Consider the following 15,000-nt stretch of genomic DNA (forward strand, 5'->3'; position numbering starts at 1 on the left):
AAATACGGTATATGAAACATTCTTGTTCTAGCTTGAAACTAAGTTTACGAGTATATACTTCTATAAATCTCAGGGAGTTCGGAATGACCAACGGCAGTCAAATTACCATTTTCATTATGTCCGCTAGACATGCCATAAGTAGACCTCACCCCTCTGCCTAGGAAAAAAAAATGTAGTTAAAACATAAAATATACAAAATGAACCAATTCATAACGAAGGATAACATCTTACAAAGTGCAAAGTGACCATTGCCAGAATACTGGTTGCTGCATTTACTCCGCCAGAAACAAAAATTATGCCTGAAAATAAAGGCAAGATCAAACATTATTGAAACATGCTCATATACTTATACACATCTCAGAGAGTTCAGAATAGCCAATGTAAGACAAATTATCTGCTGCATTATGTCTGCCAAACATGGTCAGAAGCTGACCCACCCGCCTATAGCTGTTAGAAAATTTATATAAATAAAACCAAATGCTACTGAATGAAATTATTTTCTTAAACGAAAGTTAACGTTACATTGTCATATTATTCCACTTCGCAAAAATTCTAACTGTTGTATGAAACCAGCCAGACACAAATACTAAATAAAATAAAAATAGGTTCTGCTCAGATAACATAGATTATACCAAACAAAACAATTTTGCATGCAAATTCTTACAAATGACATATAGAATTTTCAATGGAATATATTTTGTCCATTCAGATGCTTTGTAGTTTTTTGAAGTGCAAGGTATAAAATATATGGTGAGGTTTTTCAACGTTGATAAATATGCCAGAATGACTCAATGTATTTGTCTGTTTGTGTTCATACTTTTTCTTAAACAATTATTAATAATCTATGAAAATTGGCAAATATATATATATATATATATATATATATATATATATATATATATATATATATATATATATATATATATATATATATATATATATATATATATATATATATATATATACGATGTGACACCTTATAGATGCTTTGATAGTAATTTTGTAAATTTGGTTAAGCCTAATAACTCAAACTTAGGAACCGTAAATCTTTGGATTTTATAAATTCTGATAGCTTCTTAAGATTTTAGTTTCTTATCCAGAAATTGTACTAACATTTTTAAAACACTCGAATGCAACAGGCTTACAATAATATCTAAATGTCAAGAGCAGCGACCTCCTTCAATTCCAGTGGCTTATAATAAGTTATTTACTTAAACTATTCTGTCCATATCGATGAATTACTGAAAATTCAAATGTTCAAGAAGAAGGTAATAGCATAAGTTACAATTTTTTGAAATATACTAACGACATATAGTTAATATTCATCTTGTTACCTGGCCTTCAGTGTCAATGTGAAACCTTTCCTAAAATTCTACTCCGGATCATACTTCAAATAGGGCAGAGAGTAAATATTCCTTTTGTCTAATAATCTAACATCAGTGGTCTTCCATTCCTATTCTTCTTATTAGTAAACTTCCTAAAAATTATGAACACATACAGTACGTGTTTAAAACCCATCCGAAGATTTAAACCCTTTTTTCGCACATATAGAAGCAATTTTACTTTCGATAGAATAAAAATACTTTCGTCTTAAAATGTTGGTTGTTCTCTATCGCATTATTCTACTCCTATCCACCTGAACCCATGCTGGTAATTTATTACCTACGAGTTCTTTGCTGTATGAAACCTTTTTTTGTAATAATTTTTGTCTAAATCCTTTGTCGATGAACATGTTCATTTTAGCCCCTTTCTTAAAATGCTCTCTCTCTCTCTCTCTCTCTCTCTCTCTCTCTCTCTCTCTCTCTCTCTCTCTCTCTCTCTCTCTCTCTCTCTCTCTCTAGTATATTTTCTTCTTATGTACCATAAGTAAGAGAAAGGGAATTGTAAAGCATCAAAGGATTTCCTGTGTTCCCACAAATCTTCCGGAAAAATAAAATAAGAAAGATATTTCAAGTATCAACAACGTTTGATCCAGAAAAAAAAGTTCAGGGACTTTCTTGCTAGTCTGGCTCACCAAAATTTAGGCAATTTTTTGAAGGGGGTAGGGGCGTATCTGATGAACATAATGCAGCAGGCACAATGTATAGCAAGTGTCACTTTGTACTTTAGCTTTCATTAAAATGTGATTACAGTGGTTAATCCAGTATATTTTATATCATATCTACATAAAATCTTCACGAGTAGAGGTTGGGAGTCAACTTAGGGGCGGTGTGGCAGGCATGATGCAGCAGATAATTTGTCTATCGTTGGTCAATCTGAACACCCTGAGATGTGTATAAACATGATTTCCAGTCGTTTCCAGATTGTTTAAAATAGCCCATTTTTAGGAATATCTTTCCTTCTGGCAGCCTAATGAAGTAGAGGAATTTTCTTATATGCACCAAATCTTGACCAGTGTGATGTTTACGCTACCCTGAAACATACTATGTGTGGCATGTATCGACGTTCCATTAATTTTTTTTTTTTTTTTGTTCCGTACTCCACAATAGTACTACAATCGTATACAAAACTCCTCCTGGTTGCTGGTTTAGAAATTATTATTATTATTATTATTATTATTATTATTATTATTATTATTATTATTATTATTATTATTATTATTATTATTATTATTATTATTATTATTATTATTATTATTATTACTAGCCAAGCAACAACCTAGTTGGAAAATCAAGATGCTATAATTTATAGACCAAGAGCTCCAACAGGTAATGATAGCCGAGTAAGAAAAGGAAATAACGAAATAAATAAACGATATAATGAAAAATTTAAAATAAAATATTCACAGAAAAAATGTACAAAATTAAAACAGATATTTCATATATAACTTTAAAAAAGACTCATTTTAGCCTGTTAAATATAAAATATTTGCTGTAACTTTGAACTTTTGAAGTTCTACTGATTCCACTACCCGATTAGGAAGATCATTCCACAACTTGGTCACAGCTGGAATAAAACTTATAGAATACTATGTATTATTGAGCCTTATGATGGAGAAGGCCTGACTATTGAAATTAACTGCATGCCTAGTATTACGAACAAGATGGAAGACCTAGATTTAAAGGATGGTCAAAATTATGAAAAATCTTATACAACACGCATAATGAACTAATTTAACGACGGTACCAAAGATTGATATCTAGATCTGGAATAAGAAATTTAATAGATCATAAGTTCTTGTCCAACAAATTAAGATGAGAATCAGCAGCTGCAGACCAGACAGGAGAACAATACTCGAATAAAGGTAGAATGAAAGAATTAAAGCACTTCTTCCGAATAGATTGATCATCAAAAATCTTAAAAGATTTACTCAATAAGCCAATCTTTTGTACAATTGAAGAAGACACAGACCTAATGTGTTTCTCAAAAGTGAATTTGCTGACGAGAATCACACGTAAAATTTTAAAAGAGTCATACAAAGGTAAAGAAACATTATTAATGCTGAGATCCGTATGTTGAGGACCCACTGTCAATTGCCCTACTTACAATCATACTTTGAGTTTTGGCAGGATTCAACTTCCTACCCCATAATTTGCATTCTGCACTAATTTTAGCTCTATCTCTGTTAAGGAATTCAGCCAACCCAGATCTACATTCGTGAGATAGAATTGATGCAAAGAGAGTAGCATCATCTGCATATGCAACAAGCTTGTTTTCTAGGGCAAACTCCATGCCATGCGTAAATAAGATGAAAAGCAATGGGTCAAGAACACTACCCTTTGGAAAACCATATATAACATTCCTATACTTACTATGGTGACCATCAACAACAACACTTTCAGATATATTACTTAAAAGTTCGATAATAATGCTCGGAAACCACCCACCCACTCCCAACTGTTTGAGTTTAAAAACAAGGGCCTCATGATTAACAGAGCCAAAGGCAGCTCTAAAATCAAGGCCAATCATATGAACGTCCTGACCATAATCAAGGGATTTCTCTATAGCATTGGAGATTGTAAGAATGGCAACACATGCCCCAAGGTCTTTACTAAAAGCCAATTGTAAACTAGGGAACCGCTGATTACCTTTAGCAAATCTATTAAGACGTTTTTCCAGAAGACGTTCAAACACTTTAGATAACATGGGAGTTATGGAAATTGGACGGTAATCAGTTGGACTTAAGCTACCACAAACACATTTACATAGTGGAGTAACATTACCAATTCTTCAACAAGTGCTAAAAGCTCCATTCTTGCTAAATTTTTCAAAATAACAGATAACTTTGGAGCTAATCAATCTGCAGTTTTAATACTATTTGGGTGTGCACCTCCATAAGCATCAAGGTCCATCAACAGAGCTTTAATTTCATGAGATCAAAAAGGTAAACTAGTTAGTTTAGCCTCATGAAAACAGGAATGAAGAATTTCGATTTTCTAATTACTCTGCTTAATGTCAAACACATCTGCCAAAAGGGTTGCCTTTCCTTTCGGACAGTGAGTGAGAGACTCATCTGGTTTAATTAAAGGAGGAACTGTTGCATCTACATCAAAGAGTGCAGATTTAAGGGTAGTCTACCACCTAAGTTCCTGGGCTGTATCAGATAGGGTTTTTTTTTCTTGGTTAGATTGCATTCCTTTTTAGTTGAAGCAAAAGCTCTAAGCTGAGTATAGTTATTCCAGGTCATATCTGATCTCTTACCCTTCTAAAGATGATAGGCCTCCTGCTTATCAAAATATGCACGTGTACAATAATCATTGAACCATGGTTTGCCCTTCACTCGGTACCTTAGCACACCAGAAGGGATACACATATCAATTATATTGACTAGATACTCATTCAAATGGACAGCATGTCACCAATACTATACAATTGTGACCAGTTCAATAACCAAGAGTTCTTGCAAAATCCATTTCCAGTCTGCTTGAGATTTCATATAACTCTTACAAGAGTATGATACATCATGGATATGCTGTTCAGTCTTCACTACTAATAAAATCAAGGCATGATCAGATGTCTCGACTGGAGAACCTACTTTACTTGCTATAACGCCAGGGAAGTCAGTGTATACGAGGTCCAAGCATTTTCCAAAACTGTGAGTAGTTTCACTTATGATTTGCTCACAGACTGATTCAGAGGCAAAGTCTAAAGCTCTTAAGCTATGGTGAACGGTAGGAGAAACTAAACTTTACCATTCTCTATGGGGAGCATTGATATCACCAATAAAGACTAAAGAGGCCTTTCTATCTTATTCTTGTATCTTAGATATAATGGCTAGAAGACGATCGATGATAAAATCATCCATGTCTGAATTCGAGTAGATTGAACACATATAAAAGTTGTTATGCTAACCACAAACTTTTATTACCTTAATTTCATGGCATCAACATTTATGGCAAAACTTATGAGAAGCATGGTACTTAGTCCTAATATAGATCGCCAATCACCTGGCCATAGAGATGGCAACATCCTCCAGCATTATTGGAATCTTAATAAAAAGTAGTTGTAAGGAGCTCAGATGAATGCCTCATATTAGAAACCAAAATTACTGAACACAAGTGAATATCATACTGTCCGAACGCAACTGTAAGGTCTTGGATATTTACATGAAAACCACGAATAATACAATACAGTAGACGACAATGACGAAATCTAGGACGTACTGGTCAAGGATTTAACTCAATGGGTGCAAGGAGCCTAAGAATAATGGTAATAAAAAGATACATAATACTCAACAACTAAATTAACAAGAATGATTTCAAAATAATGTGTTTAAAGAAATATAAATAAAGTCATTGATCAAACCTTTAGACTATATAAAAAAGTCGCAATAACTGATCAATATGGATGAGCTGAGACACCATGCAAGGCTAAATACCCTCCAGGATAGTCACTTTAACTGAGAGAAGGATAGTAAGGATGGTTTGGAGAAGAAATAGAATCACATAAGGAAAAGACAACCTTTTGATAAACCACCAGGCAGCCATGGCCTTCTATTAGGCTTGCGCAACATACCATTTAAATGAAACAAGAGAGGAAAAATAATTGAATATTGTACTCGGGTGTACCCTCGAGCAAGAGAACTCTAACCTAAGACAGAGGAAGACCATGGTACAGGGGCTATGATACTACCCAAGACTAGAGAACAATGGTTTGATTTTGGAGTTTCCTTCTAGAGGAGCTGCTTACCATAGCTAAAAGAGTCTCTTCTACCTTACCAAGAAGAAAGTAGCCACTAAACTATCACAGTACAGTAATTAGGGGTTAAGTTCTTCCATGTGCCATTCTTTTCTAACGTGAAATACTAATATTTATGTCATTGGTATTTCATGGGTTATGAGATACCAAAAGTAATAACAGACTAATTATTTTAAATTAAAGTATAAACAAAGACGCCATTTTTTTATTTGACATAATTTTTTTTCAAGTGATAAGATTTTTTTTTCGAGTAAAGGCTGCTTCTTATGAGAGAGAGAGAGAGAGAGAGAGAGAGAGAGAGAGAGAGAGAGAGAGAGAGAGAGAGAGAGAGAGAGAGAGAGAGAGAGAGTAATTTTTTATTAGCTTTAACATGATAGTCGACTGTTAGCCTTGTAATTATTGTCATCAACATCTTTGGGTGAAAGACTATATTCACATAGTAACGAGAAAAGACCACATTAAAATGTCTTTAGCTTTATTTAGAAAATTCCATAAAACAGACAACTACCAGTTACGTGCCAATAACATGAAAAATAGTGGAAGACAATGGGAATCTCTCTCTCTCTATGTGTGTGTCTTACAACGTTAGATAAATAATATTTTCATCATAATGAGATCGTCTGAATAGATTGGTTGCTTAGAAAGAGAGAGAGAGAGAGAGAGAGAGAGAGAGAGAGAGAGAGAGAGAGAGAGAGAGAGAGAGAGAGAGAGATGTAGGATAATCAAATATTTCTTATAACTTTTTTATTTAAGTTTATTCATAACGTGCATTTGATCAATTTTTTATATTTTCCTAATCGATTACCAATAATCATCTAAAGTTAGCAGAAGCATTTTTTAGATCTGTTTTCCTTTGTGTGATGAAATCCTCCGTAAATATAATTGTCATAGTATGAAGGTAAAGTGTCTCCTATTATGAATGTAAATGCACAATTCAAGAATCATGAAGTATGAACACGCTATAATATTTTCGATAAAGGAAAAATGTGACAGGCAAAGATAAGACGTCTAGTAACTGTATTCTCAGGGAACGATGTATCAAGTTTCTGTTCCTTAAACCCTGAACAGCAACTTTGTAACATATAACATCAGAAAATTTATTTACCCCCCAAACCCCCCCCCCACCCCCACCCCCCAAAAATGTATATATATATTTCCTATCTTGATATCCATTAACTTTTCTCATTCTCAAGTCACATAACCATCCCTTTGTAATTAAATACAAACATATAGAGCCATGTTTAGCAATGTAATGAATAATTGTGGCTGTCTTAAACCCTTCGTTCTCTAAATATAATTTTATCTCTTCCCCTCATATACGCCTTTTACTTTTATAATCTTATTTTAATTCATTCCTGGAACTTTGGCAGGTGTTTAAAGGGACACCACATTACTTATGCATGACTCAAGTGGGTTCCACTGAAGAGTTAAAATTATGCAAGAATTAGAGATTCCTGATATAAAAGAAGGCTTAAGGCGTAGCGATATGTATTTCACCTTACTTTAAAGTGTAGTTTAATTTCCCCTGCCCATTTAATATACACTAATATATTACATCATGTTAAATGAAAATGTGAATCACTATAAACTATTTTTCTTTATAATCAATCATTATGCATTATCAGTTCTTTGAGACAAAATTTGGCTGTTCGAAGAATCTTGAAGTAACAAAAGAAATTTCTTACATATTTATCTATCAAATTTTGCTTCCGTAGGAAGCTGTTATAAACCACAAAGAGTGGAGTTATATCTATTAGATTTTGTATTAAATAATTTATCTGCCTCCAATATAAGAAAACACATCCACACAATAAATTCTTTCAATTTTAATATTCTTACTGTATATCACGATCAGCCACTTGAGTCAACTTGTTCCATCCGTTTCTATTCCTTGCATCTTTCTCCCCAGTACCACCTCAACTGTCACTCCTTCTACCTATCATCTTAATTCTCTTGATCAGCACCATTCCCTCTCTTGTCATCACTTGACGATAGAATCTCAGGAGAGCTTCTTTGGCATTATTAATTGCATAAAACATACAATAAACTCTTCTTATAGTTTTACTCCTTATCCTTTCCAGTAGTGATATTCTAGCAGTTCATCTCACCATCCTCATCTTGGTTCTCTCCAAGAGTCCCTCTTCTTCCTTCTTAAGTGCATAGTATCTTTTGCCAATATAAAGTCACTGACCTGATAACTGTCCTATAACTATAGATTTTGAGGGGTAATGGCATTATTTGTTAAAAGGAATTCCAGTTACTTCTCTCCATTATCTAAATGCTTCTTTCCCTCTCTGCCTGCCTGCTTTCTCTGCACCTCCCTCCTCAATTGTTACTTATCCCTACTGTTATGGTGAGCTATATCAAATGGTATATTACGTAAAATGTACTTTAATGTTTTATTCACTTATTAATAAATTCAGCAAACAAAATAACAAAACAGTAAAAAGGAAAAAAAAATAGTAGCCACCAAACATAATAAGAACTATATTTAGAAATAATGATACTATTTATAATGTTTTACATGATTCATCAAATGATTTATAGTTCAAATTCTTAAAGTAATAATGGTGTGTGATTTATAAGCCTTTATGATTTGAGACTCAAAGAACGACGAATTTCAACTCTCAATTTTGGTAAGCGTAAGTTTTCCAGAATGATAATCAGGAACACAGATTTTTGATGATATGTTATCTTCCAAAATTTCTTTGTTTGCTTCGAAAATTAGAAGTATTGTAAAAGACGTCTGGCTGCAGCATCACTACAAGTGTCACAGAAAAATATGTCCATAAAAGCACTAAAACATGGAAGAAACAAGTCTCTGTCTGAATGTCCCTACGTTTTTTATATGTATATATAAGACCCCTTTTCTGTAAAGTTGATAAAAATTCATGAGGCATTCTTTATCACATAATAAGCAGGGCTCGAGAAGTCAAAAAATTATGAGAAATTTCTAGAAGTTCTAGTTCTGGAGTACAACATGTCTTAGTTAGAAATCATTATATCATTTCAATCTTAACGTTAACATTCAATATGTCACAATAAACCATGTTCAAAGGTCCTATGATATGAAATAGATAAATGTTGGTGATCGTTAACCAACAACTTTTCACAAATATAAAAAGGAATATCATTTCATACATGATCCCAAGTACAATAATTGAATAATAAAAAAAACATAAAATACCACTATATAAATCGAATTTAATGTGTGATTTATGAATTTACAAACAGTGGAAGATATTCTAAAGTATCTTCTACCGAAAAGTTATAAAAATTTACAAATAATTTTAGCCAATAACTCTTTTCAGTCGGGATCTAACATTATTCTAAGATCATGAGTAATTTATCAAATAAAAAGATGGACTTCAGTGGGGCTTTCAGATAAGTCTGATTGAACTTCTGAAGTGCTTGACACAAAAGGCAAGTACAACAAAGTGAGCCACATCATGCCAGACATTATAGCAATAAAGTCCGACTCACTCATAAATAATCAGTCATAGGTTGTTTATGAGAAATACTGAGAACGTCAACATTATGGTTTTCATGGAAATAAAAGAACCAAAGTATAGTTAGACTTCTGGTCTTCCAGCAAATTGGGTTATAATAGAGGATCACGAGAACCATCAAATAAACCACTAGTAATTTCTGGCAAATTACTGCCATAAAAAAGGAGTATTAATCTACTGACTATACAAAAAGTAGGTCGGTCATGTTAACCTTATATTTAACAGAAGAGACATCACTACAAACCAAGATATCATCGAAACACAGGTCATTATAATTTTCAATAAGAGATTCACCACGTACTAACATGTCTGCACACTGTCTTCCCGAGAGAGGTTGGTAGAGCAGTGGTAAGCAGAAACATTAGCAGGAACCAATATATCATCATCACCAGACGTGTTAGTAGAACAGTCCACAGTTTAATATGTATCATGTATCAAAGTATCTTCATGAGATAGATATGTAAGAAAATTAATTATCACTGAATTCATCATCACTATCTAACGTCTTAACGAGGCAAATTGGTAAAATAAACAACAGTAGAGACATCATAACAACTCAACAAATAATTAACAGATATAAATGTAAAACTCTGAGTCTTCTGATGAGTCACGCACACAAACAAAACAGAGTAGACAGGCAAAATTTGGTTAAGACTTTCCAATTCTTGATCAAGATTTGGCTCTTTGGCCATCATCGGTCAGACATCACCTCTCTCATATACGATGTCATTACCGAGCAAAAATTGATCGCCATTCATAGCAACTCGCAAACCACACCAACAACAAATGCGCCTTGTATCCAGATATAATAAATATCCTTGTGATGTAAGAGAACGTTAAGATTGCCTCAATCAACACCGCAAACAACAGCATACTCCCCAAGAAAGGAATATTCAGTTTGTGAAACAACTTTCCTCAAAACAAGAGACTGGGTACAAATAGTATCACACATAATACAAACAGGATACAAAAAACCACCACGAACACTAATAAAAACATGCAAACAGGCCATAACTTTTCTTCTCTTCTATCTGTTGAATCCGCAGCCACCCATCTTGCTCAAAGGAGGTTGTGCCCTGCATAGTAGAAATGCAAAGAAAATTTTATCCGACTTCTTGTAGAAAATGTAATTAGTAAAAAAAAAATATTTTCTCAGCAACTTTATTCCTTTGAAATCTGCCTCACAAGAGATATAGCTTGACTGGTCGAAGTTAAGAATGACTGTAAAATATGTGAATGCATTTTGAATCACTGATAACATACGCAGTGATATTCTTGTTTTTTCTTGAAATTCATTCGGAATTCGTAAACATATTTCAGTTCTTCTTTCAGAAAAATATCTCCATAAACGCACTCAAATATAGAAGAAACAGGTCTGTGTTTAAATGCCAAACATTATGGTAATTAAAAAGGAGGTGTAGACCCTAATGGTATTTTTTTTTTGTTATAAAGACTGCAGATTTCTAAGCTTCCAAGTTATCTATTATTTAGCGCAAGTTAGCAAGATGAGGAACTTTTAGCACTTGTTGGAGAATTGATAATGTTACACAACTATGTAAATGTATTGTGGTAGCTGAAGGCCAAATGATTGCCATCCAATTTCCATACATCCCATATTACCTTAAGTTTTTGGATATCTCTTGGCATAACGTCTTAGTAGGTTTGTTTAAAGTAATCATATGTTCCCTAGTTAGCAATTTGGTTTTCGTAAATAGCTTGGAACATGTGATGCCCTTCTTAAAATCTCCAATGCTGTACAGAAATTCCTTGATTATGGTGAGGACGTTCGTACGATTAACTTTGATTTTAGTGCTGACTTTAACAGTGTTAATCATGAGGCCTTTGTTTTCAAACTCAAACAGTTGGCATTGGTTGGTGAGTTTCTTAGCATTATTATTGAATTTCTAAGTAACTGACCGAAAAGAGTTGTTGTTGAGGGGCACCCTAGTGAGTATTGGAATGTGATAACTAGTATTATTTAGGGTAGAGTTCTTGGTCCATCTACTGAATATAGATCTGGGGTTGCTAAATCCCCCAGTAGAGATCTAGCTAAAATTAATGCATGGTGCAAATTATGGGACATGATGTTGAATCCTACCAAAACTCAAAGTATGATTGTAAGTAGGCCAAGAACAGTGGTTCCTCAACATCCGGGTCACAAAATTAATTTTTTTTTTTTTAGCTCTGTATGACTCTTTTAAAATTTTAGGTTGTATGTCGACCGTAAATTTACTTTTGAGAAATACATTAGGTCTGCGTTTTCTTAAACTGTACAAAATATTGGCTTATTTAGAAAGCCTTTCAAGATATTTGGTGATCAATCTCTTCTGAGCAAGTGTTTTAATTCTTCCATTCTACCTTGTTTTGGGTATTCTTCTCCTGTCTGTTTTTTAGCTGCTGATTCTCATGTTTATCTGTTAGACAGGAACTTACTGTCTATAAAATTTTGTGTTCCTGATCTAGATATTAATATCTGGCACCGTCGTCCAATTAGTTTGTTATGCAGGTTGCATAAGATTTTTCATAACTCTGATCTTCATTTATATTTAGATCTTCCCTGACAATTCCATTCTGTTCGTAATATTTGGCATGCAGGTATTTCTAATAGTCAGGCCTTCTCCAACATGAACCTCAATACTACATTGTATTTTGAAAGTTTCATTCCATCTGAGACTAAGTTGTGGAATGATCTTCATAATTGGTTAGTTGAATTTATAGAACTTCTAAAGCTCAAACTTGCAACAAAGGTTTTTATGTTGAAACAGGCTGGCATGAGTAATTTTATAGTTTATATATGAAATATCTGTATCAATTTTGTTTCTATCTTTAAGCTATTTCATCTAAATTTTTTAATAGATTTCATATCATTTATTTCTTTCCTGATTTCCTTTCTCACTAGGCTATTTTTCCCCGTTTGAGCTCTTGGGCTTATAACATCTTGCTTTTGCAACCAGGGTTGTAGCTTAGCTAGTAATAAAAGTAATCTAGAAGCAAACTCTATATGTTCTGCCATGCGATGATATCAAACCTCATGTATTATTATTATTATTATTATTATTATTATTATTATTATTATTATTATTATTATTATTATTATTATTATTGAGTTAAAAGTAATGGCTGCATCGGCAGAGTTTATTTTCTTATCCAATTTTTCTATTTTCCGGATAATTCTCTTCTCTAGAGCGCTGCAATCAGCCAGCAGACTTGAAAAATTCATCAGTCGGGTGAATGACAAAATCGGGAAGACTTTTCAAGTATATTCTCACAAAATACAAGTAAAACTTTTGGTACAAAAGAGTAAAAACTACGACGCGTTTCGAGGATAAGTCCTTCCTCTTCTTCAGGTAGAGAGTGAGGTGGATGCTGCAGTCGGGTGGTTTTTATACCCAGGATCAGGATTACAAGTGAAAGGGCTGGAATTTTCATTGGTTGTCATTGGTTGATCGGAGCTGATATGGTATGGTGCCTGGTGTACGATGATCTCGGCCGGGAATACCAGTCTGTGACGTCATCGGGGGACCTGAGTTTTGATTGGCTGAGGCGCGCTCTGAGCCAGCCAGGCTGCTCTCCCGCTCAGAAAAGTGTCCCACGTGGCTGAGATCATTTCCTACTTCTTTTGTGAGAATATACTTGAAAAGTCTTCCCAATTTTGTCATTCACCCGACTGATGAATTTTTCAAGTCTGCTGGCTGATTGCAGCGCTCTAGAGAAGAGAATTATCCGGAAAATAGAAAAATTGGATAAGAAAATAAACTCTGCCGATGCAGCCATTACTTTAAACTCAACCTGCCTAAAAGAGGGTCTCCTACCACGATATTATTATTATTATTATTATTATTATTATTATTATTATTATTATTATTATTATTATTATTATTATTATTATTACAAGCTAAGCTACAACCATAGCTCGAAAAAAAACAGAATGCTATAAGCCCAAAGAATCCAGTGGGGAAAAGTAGCCCAATGAGAAAAGAAAATAATGAAATAGAAAAAATACAAGATAAGTACTGAACAATAAAAACAAATAACAACAGTAACAATACTAAAATAGATCTTTCATGTATGAACTATATAAAACTTTCCAAAAAAGAAAAAAAAAATAACAAACAACAGAAAGAGAATAGTGTGCCTGAGTGTACCCTCAAGCAAGAGAACTCTACCACAAGACAGGGGAAGACTATGGTACGAAGAGTATGGCACTAACCAAGACTGGAGGAAAATGGTTTGATATTAGAGTGTCTTTCACCTAGAAAAGCAGCTTACAATACATATAGTCTCTTTTACCCTAGCCAAGAGGAGAGTAGCCAGTGAACAATCACATTGCAGTAGTTAGCCTCTCGGGAGAAGAAGGATTGTTTGGTTATCTTGGCGCTGTATTACGTATGATGAAATAGGAGAATGTGGAAAGAATAGGGCAGCCTATACGATGTTTGCGTGGGTAAAAGGAAAAACCTGCCCTAACCAGAGATAAAGATCCAATGTCATACTGTCTGGCCAATAAAAGGACCCAATAATTCTTTAGTGGGCGTATCTCAACGGGTGGTTGGTGCCCAACCTCTCACTGCATTACTAACATTAAATTATCTATGTTTTATTCTCGGAATATGAATGATACACATTTTCTTGTAGATAGGTATAGATATGCTTGCTACTGGGCGGTAAATTCTAACGCTTGCTTATTTTCATGTTTGAGCACTTTGTTGGGGATCTTAAATTCTTATAATTTCTTGTCTACTTCTTAAAAAGAATCAGCATCCAACGGTAAAGGAAATTATATGATTAGATATTTTACGCATAAGGACATCCCATATCTCAAATTATTGGAACCGACAGCTGTTATGAATAGGCAAATATGAACTAGAGCAATAACATTGTTTTGGAATGCTTTAATTGGCAGGGATATATAAATTTTTATGAAAGGTATGTTTTCAACGATTTTTAACATATTTTCCCACTGTTACCCTTATTTTTCCATTTTTTAGTTGCAGTTTTGGATATAAAGCTCAATATTTACCACTGGGAGAGTCTCAGTTATAGGTAAGCTGCCGGGCTACTCATCGCCGTCACATTCCCCGTTTTAGGGGAAGATGGTTGGAGGTGTTCCTTGAGCAGGAGGGTAGGAGGAACATATGATCTCTCTTTTTGGATGAGCAGGGCCTCCAGGATCCTAAGACGCCAGCCATCCAAGTCATTGCCAAAGATATTTGTATTCTTTACAATGTTTTTTTTTTTTTTTTTCGAATTGCGTTCTTGTTGTGAGCCACGAACTTGTGTTTTTTTATGTCTCCCTGTTGGAAGTGGTAGGGAAATCTTTTGGCGAGTCTCATCATCGCCATTCCAATGTACT

The sequence above is a fragment of the Palaemon carinicauda genome, chromosome 9, assembly GCF_036898095.1.
Source record: "Palaemon carinicauda isolate YSFRI2023 chromosome 9, ASM3689809v2, whole genome shotgun sequence".
In the NCBI taxonomy this organism is placed as follows: Eukaryota; Metazoa; Arthropoda; class Malacostraca; order Decapoda; family Palaemonidae; genus Palaemon; species Palaemon carinicauda.